The sequence below is a fragment of the Balaenoptera ricei genome, chromosome 7 (assembly GCF_028023285.1).
Source record: "Balaenoptera ricei isolate mBalRic1 chromosome 7, mBalRic1.hap2, whole genome shotgun sequence".
Taxonomy (NCBI): Eukaryota; Metazoa; Chordata; class Mammalia; order Artiodactyla; family Balaenopteridae; genus Balaenoptera; species Balaenoptera ricei.
This window is the reverse complement of record NC_082645.1, coordinates 57,309,882-57,323,000: the sequence shown is the minus strand read 5'-3', so window position 1 is coordinate 57,323,000 and position 13,119 is coordinate 57,309,882.

The window sequence follows — 13,119 nt, the reverse complement described above, 5'->3', positions numbered from 1 at the left end:
GGCTAAATAGAAAAAGCAATCGTATTTAAAATTATGCTATTGAATACAATTTCTTGATATATGAAAGGAAACTGTTTTCACTAAATGAAATTCAAAAACTACTCAGTGCATACAGGGGTCGGGGGGCAGGGAGTTGCTTAGTCTAAGAACGTTTTTTAGATCCTCTGCTCAAGAAGGGAATCACCACCTGATATTTACATATTGTGATCACAGCAGCCAATAACCATTTAGAACCTTCAAGGAAACGACTCCAGTTTATGACTCTAAAGACTCAATAATTTCTAGGTCCTAGGAAGAGGTCTCAAATACACATGAGAATGTCTGGAGCACTCACTAGTTTCTATTTATCTTTTCAACAGAACTATTTTCACTATTACATACATAGCTTTAGGGCTCTACTTTAACCCCCTCCTGTATTCCCTTGGAGTTCTTACTGCTATTGATGGAGAGTGTTCTTCTTGGGGTGCTGTCTGATTCAAGGTCAAGTTTGAAGTTACACAAAGGAATTTCCATGGGCATTCATTGTAGTGATGGCAGAACAGTACTGGCACATAGCTTCTATTCCTTCTAAAGAGGGAAATGCTTTGATGTCTGTGAGAAAGGTTGGGATTGCTAGGTGGTCCTGTGGAGATATCAGACCTTGTGGAAGTGGGGATCTCAATTTGTATTATCTTTTTCTGCACAGTTTTGCTAAAGAGAACTTAAATTTGTTAGTTTTGTGAATAAATTGCAATAACCTAACTTCAGCTGCTTTCTTCTTCATATTTAAGAAATGCATTTGAATGTCTCTTTCTCCCCCAAACTTGTTTCCATACATGACTCTTGTCTGCTCTTCTCCTGAGACATGGCCAGCTCTAATGACAAATAGTCTTTAATAACTCCTTGGTCAACCATCAGATAGGAGATCTCTGAAAGAATCTCAATGGCCCAGGTGTCAATTCGACAGGAAATTACTATGCTGCATTCAGCAGCCTGAGAATCAAAATTTCAATTGGTGAAGTGAAACTTGACAGAGACATTGTGAAATCTTGTTTGACTAATGACTGTATTCATGATTGATTTGGTTCTATCAAGCCTTGCATCCATCATGCCATGCTTTATTTATGCAAATGTACTTCCCATAACAATATGCTTATTTCTTTTCTTCATAAAAAGGCACCTTGTCCCTTCTGTCTGTCTCCATCTTTCAAACACTATAACTACCATATAATGCAGACCCTGTGTGTTTTCCCTTGTATACTGCTCCCATCTACCCACACGATTCCACCTTATATATGCTCATCAAATTAAGCTTCCAAAATTGAAGCTCTGTCATATCATTTTCCTTGCTTGGAAACCTTCAGCTTTTCTCTCTTGCCTGATGAACTTACACTGGCAGCCAAGGCTCTGCAAACTAGAGCTTTAACCAACTTTTTCAATCCTATTTCCCACTCTCTCCTCCCCCCTGCAAACTTCCATAACCTTCAGCCAAAAGGAAACACACTGCAGCTTCTCACATCAACATCTTTGTTCATGTGGCCTACAAGGGGGTTGGCACACTCTGCCCTGTGGGATTGGGTCTGCAGCTTGTTTTTGTACAGCCCTTAAGCTAAGAATGACTTTGCATGTTTAATGCTAGAGGAGAAGGAGTGTAAAAGTGTGCAATGGAGACAGGATGTGACCTGCAAACCTTAAAGTATTTATTTTCTGGCCTTTACTGAAAAAGTTTGCCAACCCCTAGCCTAGAGAACACCCTTCCTTCTCCTACTGTTGCCATGAAAATCACATTTATTACTGCAGGCCTGTGCTAAATGCTAAATACAGCCTCACACACCCCTTTCTGCCCAACTGCCCAAATGTCTCCTTTCTTCAAACCAACTTAGGGCCTTCTTGGACTCTCAGAGCTCTTACCTTTCTCTGTTATATAATAATTATATGTGTAAATTTTTATTAAGCTACAGCTCCTTGAGGATAGGGATGATTTCTTTCTTTCTTTTTAAATACATCTTTATTGGAGTATAACTGCTTTGCAATGGTGTGTTAGTTTCTGCTGCACAACAAAGTGAATCAGCTATAGGCATACATACATCCCCATATTCCCTCCCTCTTGAGCCTCCCTCCCACCCTCCCTATCCCACCCCTCTAGGTCGTCCCAGAGCACCAAGCTGATCTCCCTGTGCTATGCAGCAGCTTCCCACTAGCTAGCTATTTTAATTTGGTAGTGTATATATGTCAATGCTACTCTCTCACTACGTCCCAGCCTCCCCTACCCCCCCCATGTCCTCAAGTCCGTTCTCAATGTCTGCATCTTTATTCCTGCCCTACCACTAGGTTCATCGATATCCATTTTTCTAGATTCCACATATATGCGTTAGCCTACGGTATTTGTTTTTCTCTTTCTGACTTACTTCACTCTGTATGACAGACTCTAGGTCCATCCACCTCACTACAAATAAATCAGTTTCATTCCTTTTTATGGCTGAGTAATATTCCATGGTATATATGTGCCACATCTTCTTTATCCATTCATTCATCTGTTGATGGACACTTAGGTTGCTTCCACGTCCTGGCTAGTGTAAATAGTGCTGTAATGAACATTGTGGTGCATGAGTCTTTTTGAATTATGGTTTTCTCAGGGTATATGCCCAGTAGTGGGATTACTGGGTCATATGGTAATTCTATTTTTAGTTTTTTAAGGAACCTCCATACTGTTCTCCATAGTGGCTGTATCAATTTACATTCCCACCAACAGTGCAGTAGGTTTCCCTTTTCTCCACACCCTTGAAGGTAGGGATGATTTCTTACTTTTTTTTTTAATTAACAAATTCCTGGGGCTTCCCTGGTGGTGCAGTGGTTAAGAATCTGCCTGCCAATGCAAGGGACACGGGTTCGAGCCCTGGCCCAGAAAGATCCCACATGCTGCTGGGCAACTAAGCCCGTGCGCCACAACTACTGAGCCCACGTGCCACAACTACTGAAACCTGTGCGCCTAGAGCCCGTGCTCCACAACAAGAGAAGCCACGACAATGAGAAGCCCGCGCACCACAAAGAAAAGTAGCCCCCACTCGCCGCAACTAGAGAAAGCCCATGCATAGCAACGAAGACCCAACACAGCCAAAAATAAATAAGTAAATAATAATTTTTAAAAAAACAAATTCCTTCCAGCATCCCAGAATCTGGTAAAATGAATTGGAGACCAAATAAACTTAGTAAATATTTGTAATTGAATTCAATTAGGGTCAAATAAATATAAGCCATTTCCTAGGTTCCTAAAAATGGATGAGAAGTTTCCTCTTTACCTGAGCCTCAGGTTATGCTGCTCCAATAAGCAGTGTTCCCTGGAGATGGGTCCCAGAATACAGTGGAAGAGTGAGCTGGGAGTTGAGTGAACCCACAGGGGTTGCTGGAAATTCTCTTGGCCAAGGGAAGAACACATGTGAGTTAACTCCTAAAGATGTCACTTACTCTAAAATGCTCTCAGGTTTATGGAGTTTACTATTTAATAGTGGGGTGAGTAATTGATTTAGATCATTCTTTTTAAGAATTTTTTTTTTTTTTTAGATCCCACAGCACGGCATGTGGGATCTTAGTTCCCTGACCAGAGAGCGAACCCACGCCCCCTGAATTGGAAGAGCGGAGTCTTAACAACTAGACCTCCGGGGAAGTCCCTACATGAATTTTTATATTGTAATTTGGGAGTTTACGTTCTAGGTCTGTGAGGATCAAAAGTTTCCCAATCTCGGTGCTCTCTGAGGCACTCTCTCTAAAACTACTGCAAACATTTAGTAGAAGTTCTGGCATAATTCGATGATATACGGGGGTAAAATAAAGAAGTGGGCATGTGGGGTAACATGACTGATAAGTTGTTAAAGAGCCATGAGTGGGGTTGATCTGCCAAGCCAGGATAAAGCTGGTCATTCACTGGATTTTGTGCATGTCAGTCATTTTCACTCGACAATGAGTTAACTATAGGAAGCATCCTTTAGACAGGAAGTAAACCTAGTGGGTGTTCCAAGGAGGGACATGGACTTTGAAATAGGAAAAGAAGAGCTGATGTGTTTCACACAGGTTTCATGCACGTCAACATGGTCATCAATGTGAAGATCTTGTCTCATATTTGTGACAAATCCAGCAAGGACACACACTCTGAACTAGGAAGAAGTCCAAAGATATATATTAGGAAAACTCATGTCATAGAACCAGAAGGAGAGCTTGAATCATAGTTGAGGAAGGAAGCAAAATACTGAAGCCAGAAATGGAGTGCCTAATTTCAGGTCTAAGGAGTGAGGCAAGGCCGTCATTAGCTAACAGGTAACCATGTCAGAAGTTGGAAGATTGGACACAGCTCCAGAGTCAGAGGGTGAGGCAGGCAAGGGGAGTGGATCATGGTGAAGACTGTGCCTGGTATGAGGGTGTCAAACACATGATCATAACTACATGGGTAAGAATTTTTAGATCAAGATCAGTAAAAAGTAGCGATCTTCTAGTGAGCTTGTATCCAGAGCACAGTCTAGGGCTTTAGAACTTTAAGCACCAATGACATTTTCCTAAGTAACCACAATATCGCTGTTACTCCTAAAAGAAAAAAAAAGAAAAAGAATTACTACTTAATATTATCTGGTACCCAGTCCATTTTCTAATTTTCTCAATCGTATGGAAATTCTTTACACATTTCTCATGGTGACGTATTTTCAAAGACTGTGATGGAACCTAATGTTTATTGATTTTCTGTTCAATCTGTGAGGGTTGTGAATAAATATTTTCAGAATCCCATGATGACAGAAGCAGTAGCATGATGTCATATTGGAGACTCCAGCAAGGTCAGGAGCTGGACGGAGTGGGTGTTCATGGAAACACAAGAGAGAAGCAGGGTTTGAACTACACCACGGTGAGCAGGCAACTGCCTACAGAGGGCTGCTTTCAGGGTGAAAACTCCTCCTTTTAAAACTCCTTCTCCACCTAGCCCATCTGTTAACTCCTCCCTGCCACCCGGGGGAGCAAGGGCAGGCACTTGGAGCTGCTGAGAGCCCAAATCAGGATGCTCTGGCTGGCGCTTCCCAGCCTCGTTCTTTTCTCACAACGTGATCAGCCGTCCTGCCCGCTCTGTTTCAAGTCACGTAAAGTCTGCTTGCTCCGTGGCTCTCCCCTCACTCCTCTTCAGTCTGCTTTGACATTCTGACTCCTCCTAGTGCTTCGTTATATAGTTCCATTTCCTCTGGCCGAATTTCAGATGCCCCTCAATTTGGGATCTCCACCCCTTACTTCATTGTGCTTGCCACCTGCCGCTAATAATGGCCCTTCAGCTCCCAAACTCCGATAGGAGAGAGGCCCTAGTCTGTGCTTCCACATCCCGGCTAACATATTACCCGCAACTCGTGAGAAACCTTGCACTAGAACCACCAAGCTGAGCCATTCCTGAATTCCCGATCCCCAGGAACTGTGAGATAATAAATGTTTGTGTTGTAAGCTGCTAAATACAGGGTACTGTTGTTACGTAGTAAGAGATAAGTAAGTTCCTTATTTCTTCCTACATTGATTCATTTGAGCCAACAAATAATTATTGAGCTCTGTTGGCTCAGTTGCAAAGCAAAGTCTGTGGCAGGGTATGCAGCACAAGCATCTGTGGACGGAAGAAAATGGCTACATCCCAGACTTACAGCCACAAATGGGCATCTCCCAGCCTTAGGTGTAGAACAGCCCCTATTTCCAAAGAAGCTGCATTTAACACACCCCTATCAGACAAAGGGGAAGTACCCTATTTTTGACATGTTTTAGGGACAGAGATTGTATCAATTCTCCGAGAGTTGTTTTCATATCTCATTACTTTGTTTAGGAAGTTAATTTCCACCCTCCCGCAAAGTTCTTGCTATGATTTGAGTCCTTTTATTCTTATCACTTCTTTGGTGAAGTCAGGAAACATGCTCAGTATAACAAACCCTTCACCGACTCCAAATTACCCATTTCAGCATCTACATAATTAATTTTTAAAGGGCACAGATCCCACTGTGCTAAGTACAACAGAAATAAATAATGTATATCTATGCATTTCTCATGTGCTTGTCCCTAGCCATAGTGCATGGGTGAGAGTATTAATCAATCCCAATTTGGGCTCAGAGACCAACCCAGTGATGCAGTGTTATTACCATTTGGTACAAGTATGCTTCCTTCAGTATGTAATTCTTTTTAATGCTTAGACCCACAGGAGAAAAAAGTCTAAGCCATCAGCCTTAATTTCCTGGCATTTGTTTACTACACATCCCTGTTGGTACATTGCTGATGCACATTCTGATGTATGACTTTCTTCTTCAATACAAGAATTTTAAATGAAGTATGATTTTCCATGATACTTGTATAGACTATACAGCAGCTTTGAATTCTTGAATAAATTATTATTATAGTCATGGCGCATGTCCCAGGCCACTATATTAGACAGCTGAGGGGAAAATACATTCTTTAAATCAGCTGTAACTTTTCATTCCAGTAGAAAATAATTTGTTGGGCAAATGAGTAAATACATTTGAATTGTAATTCTATTCAGTTTCCTCCAGAGCCAGCTTTTAAACCATGTTTACTGAAGACGCAGGTATGCCAATCGTTTATTAAAAGACCTATTGACGGATGTGAGGGCGATCTGGCAGCGACATCTGTCACCCCATTGATCGCCAGGGTTGATTCGGCTGATCTGGCTGGCTAGGCGGGTGTCCCCTTCCTCGCTCACCGCTCCATGTGCGTCCCTCCCGAAGCTGCGCGCTCGGTCGAAGAGGACGACCTTCCCCGATAGAGGAGGACCGTTCTTCTTCGGTCAAGGGTATATGAGTAGCTGCGCTCCCCTGCTAGAACCTCCAAACAAGCTCTCAAGGTCCATTTGTAGGAGAACGTAGGGTAGTCAAGCTTCCAAGACTCCAGACACATCCAAATGAGGCTCTGCACGTGTCAGTCTGCCTTTAAAGAAAAAAAAAAAAAAAAGACCTATTGACCACAAGTTGCATAAATTAGACTCCCTAAATATAGTCATTTTTCCAATGAAATTCCTTAGCCTTTTGGTCACAGAAGCAAAAGTGAATCATTTTTCTTTGCAGATTCACTTTTTAGCTACCAAAAAATGTATGATGTTTGAACATTGGAATTATTCCTGAGTGGTCAGACATTTTTTAATATATAATTTTAGAGACTGGGGGCCCAGTGAGTGAGAGAGAAGATAAATGGATCTTTGGCAACTAACTTTAGCCCCTGTGGCAGAGTATACAATTGTCCAATATGAACAGGCTTCTAAAAATAACCATGGGCAAACAGTGGCCACATGGTAAATTAAAATACCTCCTACTGAAGACAACAGAGCTTCATATATATTTAGTTTTTTGGGTAGGACAGAAACCCGAGTCTGTTAGATGAGACTCTTAACCAGTCTCAGGCCTGTTTTAGTTGAAGGCAAGTTGTCAAAGAGATAGTAAGCCCGAAGAAATAACATAAGTTCACATTTATTTTTACTTTCCAATTTCTCTACACAGCAGAGTCTTAAGAGGCAAAAAAGCACATTTCATAAATGAGTCAATTCATAAGAACAGCTTTGTCAGACAGGTTATGTTGACAGAAAGATAGGTTGTGGGGTTGAAGAATGTCTCTCTGCACTTGAAATTCAGTGTGTGTTAATTTTGGAGAGAAATATTTATGTTACCATTGCAAATGTTTAACTTGTAAAAGCCATGCTGTGGAAGAGGGAAAGGCTGATGGGTAAGGCTTATGCAGCAAAAATATCTGGTTCTAATGTTTATAATAATCTTTTGTTTTGATAAAAGAACAAAAATACACATTTTCAGCATGTGTGTTTTTGAAAAATACCAGATGAAGTTTTTGTTTAGTTTGGTTTGAAAAGGAGTTTAAACTCAGAGTTAAGAAAAAAATTCACTCTGGAAATGAATTTTGATTAATTTCTTTCATAAAGAGTAGCTAAGGCAAATACTCTGTCCAATGCATTAACTATTAGCCATGCATGCTATTTAAATTTATCTAAAATTAAATAAAATTAAAATTTCAGTTTCTCAGTTGCATGTGCCACATCAAGTGCTCAATGGCCACATGGGCCTAGTGGCTACCATATTAAACAGCACAGATAGAGAACATTTTCATTATCACAGAAAGTTTTACTAAACAGCACTGCTCTATATCCCACCTGGAGAATAGACAAAAATAGGCCCCACCTAAAATTGTTACCTAGGGACTTCCCTGGTGGTGCAGTGGTTAAGAATCCGCCTGCCAATGCAGGGGACACGGGTTGAATCCCTGGTCTGGGAAGATCCCACATGCCGTGGAACAACTAAGCCCGTGCACCACAACTACTGAGCCTGTGCTCAAGAGCCTGCAAGCCACAACTACTGAAGCCCAGGCACTTAGAGCCCATGCTCCACAACAAGAGAGGCCACCGCAATGAGAAGCCTGCACACTGCAATGAAGAGTAGCCCCTGCTGGCCACAAATAAAGCCCATGCGCAGCAATGAAGACCCAATGCAGCCAAAAATTTTTAAAAAGTAAATAAATAAATTTAATTTTTAAAAAATTTAAAAATAATAAAATTGTTACCTAAATTACTGAATTTCCACCTAAGAGAAGATATACGTAGTTCATTGGAAAAAGTAGAGATTTTTTAAAAATAGAGAGGCACCTGAAGATTCTCACGCTACATAATGGTATAAAAGTAGTGGGGTGACCCACCAAAGATTTAACTTCTGTTTTGAATTGTGTTGTTGTTGGTAGTAGTGGTGGTTATTTACTTGTTGCATTAGCAAGATAGATTCCAGAGATTCCCTTTAATTATACTGGGCAGGATGACTGATCAGGGAAGCAGAGAAAATATTGATATTTCCCATTAAAAATAATCTTGACCCAGTCAAAGGCAAGCAACCTCTGTTTTCTGATGAAGGATGTGGAATGAATACTCGATGTCTTGAAAGTTGGAAAGGAAAGGAGGTTGGCCAACCCCTCCCTAGCCTCCCTGAATTTCTGAGACTGGAAAGAGGGAGAGTAGTTGCATATTCTGTGATGGACTGACCCTCTAATCAGCTCAAGCACAGCACTTCTGGGCAGAACTTAGCTGCCTGGGCACTTAGGTGATCTCCAGAGACCTCAAGGGAAGGAACCCTGCATCAAGCTGAGCCACCCACCTATGTGGCCTCCTTTGAAAGCTTAGGATGACCTGTGGCAGAAGTTGGCTGAGGGTGACTTCCCTGCAGCTCTGGACAGTCAAGTGGACACACAAAAGGGACCGTGTGTAGCAGCAAGGAATGATGACCACAAGACAACAGCAGATCTTAAGACACAAAGTTCCTCCCCAGATAGAAGTGAAAGTGGATTGGCCTTTTTGTTGTATAGAAAGCCACCACAATTTTTGGATGAGCAAAGGGATTGAGGGAACCCCAAGAGTGTATTCTAGGATTTCCTTCCCATCTGGCGTGAAGAGGTTTAAGCAGTTTTCATTTACCTTGGGAAAATGAAAATAGACTTGATGTTAGACTTGAACCACATGTGATAGAGTAGTTAATACTTTTCTCATGAAGACATGGACAGTCGTAGGCTAACAGCTCACCCCTGAGCAGTTTGTATAAATATCCCAAGTTTTGAAATACTTCAATTGGCAAGAAACTCAAATAACTGGCAAATTAGCAGATGAGACATGCCCATCTGCTGAGAAAACTTAATTCAGAGAGTGAACCAGTGAAATTAATTTTAAAACACTTTTTGAGTAAATAAGAAAACTTTTAAAGATATATTTAAATTCCCATGAGTTATAATTTTTATTAACAATTTTCAAACCCGTAATATCTCAATGAATAACATATCTGCAAATATAGACTTTTTGTTTATTAAGTTCTAAATTAACTTTTTCAGTTCTTTAGGCAGGTTTGATCTTCCTTGCAAATAATTGGTTTCTGTGCATGATTCTGTACATAACAGACTTTGTGTGTTAAAATTCATGGCAAAAATTGTTTTATTTTCAGATGAATTAACCCATCTTCAAAATTGTGGGATTTTCTAGAATAGAATAAAATAGAATTTGTTTTTACTTAGATTTTGGAAAATTGTTCTGTTAATTTAAAATATTCTTGTAATTGTCATAAGATAACTTTTTAAATGATCATGATTTGAAATATTTATCTCATTTTAATTCACATGCTTTTCTTAGAAACTTAGCTCCTTTTATAATTATAATTATAAAATTATGTTAATTTTTGTACATAGATTATTAATGTCACAAATTTACAAATGCATCAGATTGGTATTAATATGCATAACATTTCAATGCTTTCTCACTCTTCCACTATGTGCTCCAATTCCCTGAAACCAATTTATTAGCTGTAGCTATTAGACATTTCCCTGCCTAGTACCATATGAAAGTTTTTAATTGTTCAGTTCCCTGGTTTCCCAGAAGAAATGTTTATCAAAATATGTTTTCGGATAGGGTATGCTGAGCCTCACTCAACCCCACCCTATCTCCAAAGTCTGCTGTTCCCAATTTAAATCCGGTTTCAGGATATTTATGATGATAAAAGGCAAAAGAGCTATAGTAATTCTCTTTGAGTTTTCTATTAAAAGTTTACAAAATTACTGTCTTAGACATAGCTACATACTCATACAACTATTCAATTTTGTGTAGTGTCAAGAATGACTGGCAAGTAAGTTCAAGACTAAAATAAAGATGGAATATTAAAAAAAAAAACTTTCACATTTGAGCTGGCTAGTGGACTTGCTGAATTACTAAATGGGCAGACTAAACATGCTTGGGCACCAAAAAAAATGAGTGAGAAAGAGAAAGAAATTTAAGTTCAGTTTCAGTGAATTTATCCAGAATATTGTAATCTGAAATTCAGGGGAAAAACTATTTTAATTTCTCTTTAATGTAAATTGTGCATATTCCAGCTTAATATTATTTTAATTTTTATCCATACGTTTTAGAAAAGGGGCACCGTTTTTTCCAACGGGTAGAGGCTCTAAGGGCAACAACTTTAGTAGGTGTCATAGTATCCAAAAGAGATGTGTTTCCACCATCAAGTCAGGCCATGTCTGTCAGGCAATAGTGCATTTCTGTTCAGATGTAATGAACATATGTCCTCAGCCATGCCAGCCAAGGACTCAGATGGGAGGAAATTCCCAAGGAAGTAGTACTTACTACCCTACACATACCCCTGGGTTTCAGGCCCCTGTCGAGATGTCTTATGTATTCCTGACAAATCCAGGTCTCTATGTCTCCCCTGTCATTAGAAGAATTCATAGATTTTTTTTCCAACCTGCCATAACCTGGCTCTTAGGAGATTTCACCCACCAAACTGGCATTTCTTTCTGGTTGGTAGTGAATGAAACCCAGCATATACTAGGTGAGCCTGAGCCAGGGCCCCAGGAAATACTTCCTTCTTTTCCAAAGAAGGTGTGAGTATCACCAGGTCACCCCTTTCCCAACTGGAACACCTATCTTTGCCAGGGTGACCTTCTTTTTCCCTCCTCTTAGCCACTACTTCCTGCCTCTATCAGTAGATTCTCTACTTAATAAGATGAGCAATTCTCTTCTGGGGGCTTTTAACACATGCATAATTCAATCACTAAGATTTTATGTGCTGAAAGAAAGATTTGTCTCCTGCCAGGAGTTCAAAAAGCACAGCTACTTTCCAAGTCTCTCAACCTCTAACCCTGTAAGAAAAGGTAAAATTTCTTTCAGTGAGCCAACCCAGAATTTTGTTTTCATTTAGACAGACAGACATGAACAATGTCTTAAATAAAACCATTGTGATGCTAGCAAAACCCTGAGCTTTTTCAATCCAAATTACACTGTTGATGTGAATGACCACTTTTGCCCAAAATTCTGGCCTCAGTTACAGGATATGTATGATGATACAAGTCTTACACAATGAATGCAGGCAACACTCCAGTTGACTTAATCTGGCGAGATCTTCCTTAGGTATGAGTATGAGTTTGGGCCTTGAGCCAGCAATCAAAAGGGATTGTACATTTAAATGATTACCTCATTTAGTGAAGTCTGCTTTTTGGCTAGGTCAGAGGCACCTTCTCCAAAATGTATTCAGAATACACTTGAATCATTCTAACTGTGTGACCTTGGAAAAATTATTTAATCTCTCTGTAGCTCTGTTTCTTCATCTGTAGAGTGACGTAAATTATAACATTTACCTCACAGGCTTATTAAGCAAGTTAACATATATAAAGCACTTGGATTACTTGGCACATAATAAAATCTATATAGGTATTCGCTATTATTATTATTACTATTTTTATTAGATTGTTAGAGGGAAGCTGGAAACACTTTACATTTATTCTGGACCCATGCAATTATCTAGCTAATACAATTTCCACTTAGAGAGTATTTTAAGATGTATTTTTTTTGTACTTAAATATTCCCCAAATAACTATCTTAAATCAAATACAAACCCCTCTGGAAACAGTTTCTTTTTAGAAGAAAAATATTTTGCAGATGAATGGCTTATCTTTGGAAGATGAAGGAAGAGATAAAAATGGGAGGGACATTCACTGAAAAATCTTGACACAAGCTCCTAATTACTATTTGGGTTGTAAAGTTTTGTTTTCCATTAACCTGCATAAAGGTAACCACAGTTAAATACCTTGGTGATTTCTAACATTTATTTTTCAATTTACTTTAATATCACTTTGGCAATTTAAAAATCGTTAAAAAATACTTTTTAAACTGATAAAATACCTCTTGGAAAAAAATATTTCTGGTTTAAAAATGAACAGTCTTGGAACTTAAGGTTTTTGCCATGATTGTGTGCTGATACTGGACCAATTCTGCTATGGTAAAATACTAGAAAACTAGGTAAAATATTTGAAACAACTATGTTCAGATATTGGACTACAGGCAGTACAGGACTATTATCCTTGAGGGAAGGAAAACAAGCAAAGTAAACCTACAATTACCCAGATTGACTGCATGGAAGCACCTTCCAGGCCATGGGATGGAAGGAAGAACCCAAGCAAAGCACAGTAGTCTCACTGAGCAAAAAGACAGAGATCAGAGGCAAAGGGGACTGAGGCAGCTAGAATCTGTGGCACAGAAAACAAGGGAATGGGAGGTGCACAGAATAAGGGCTCCAGAAATCTTCATAGGGATCCCTTTAAGTCTTT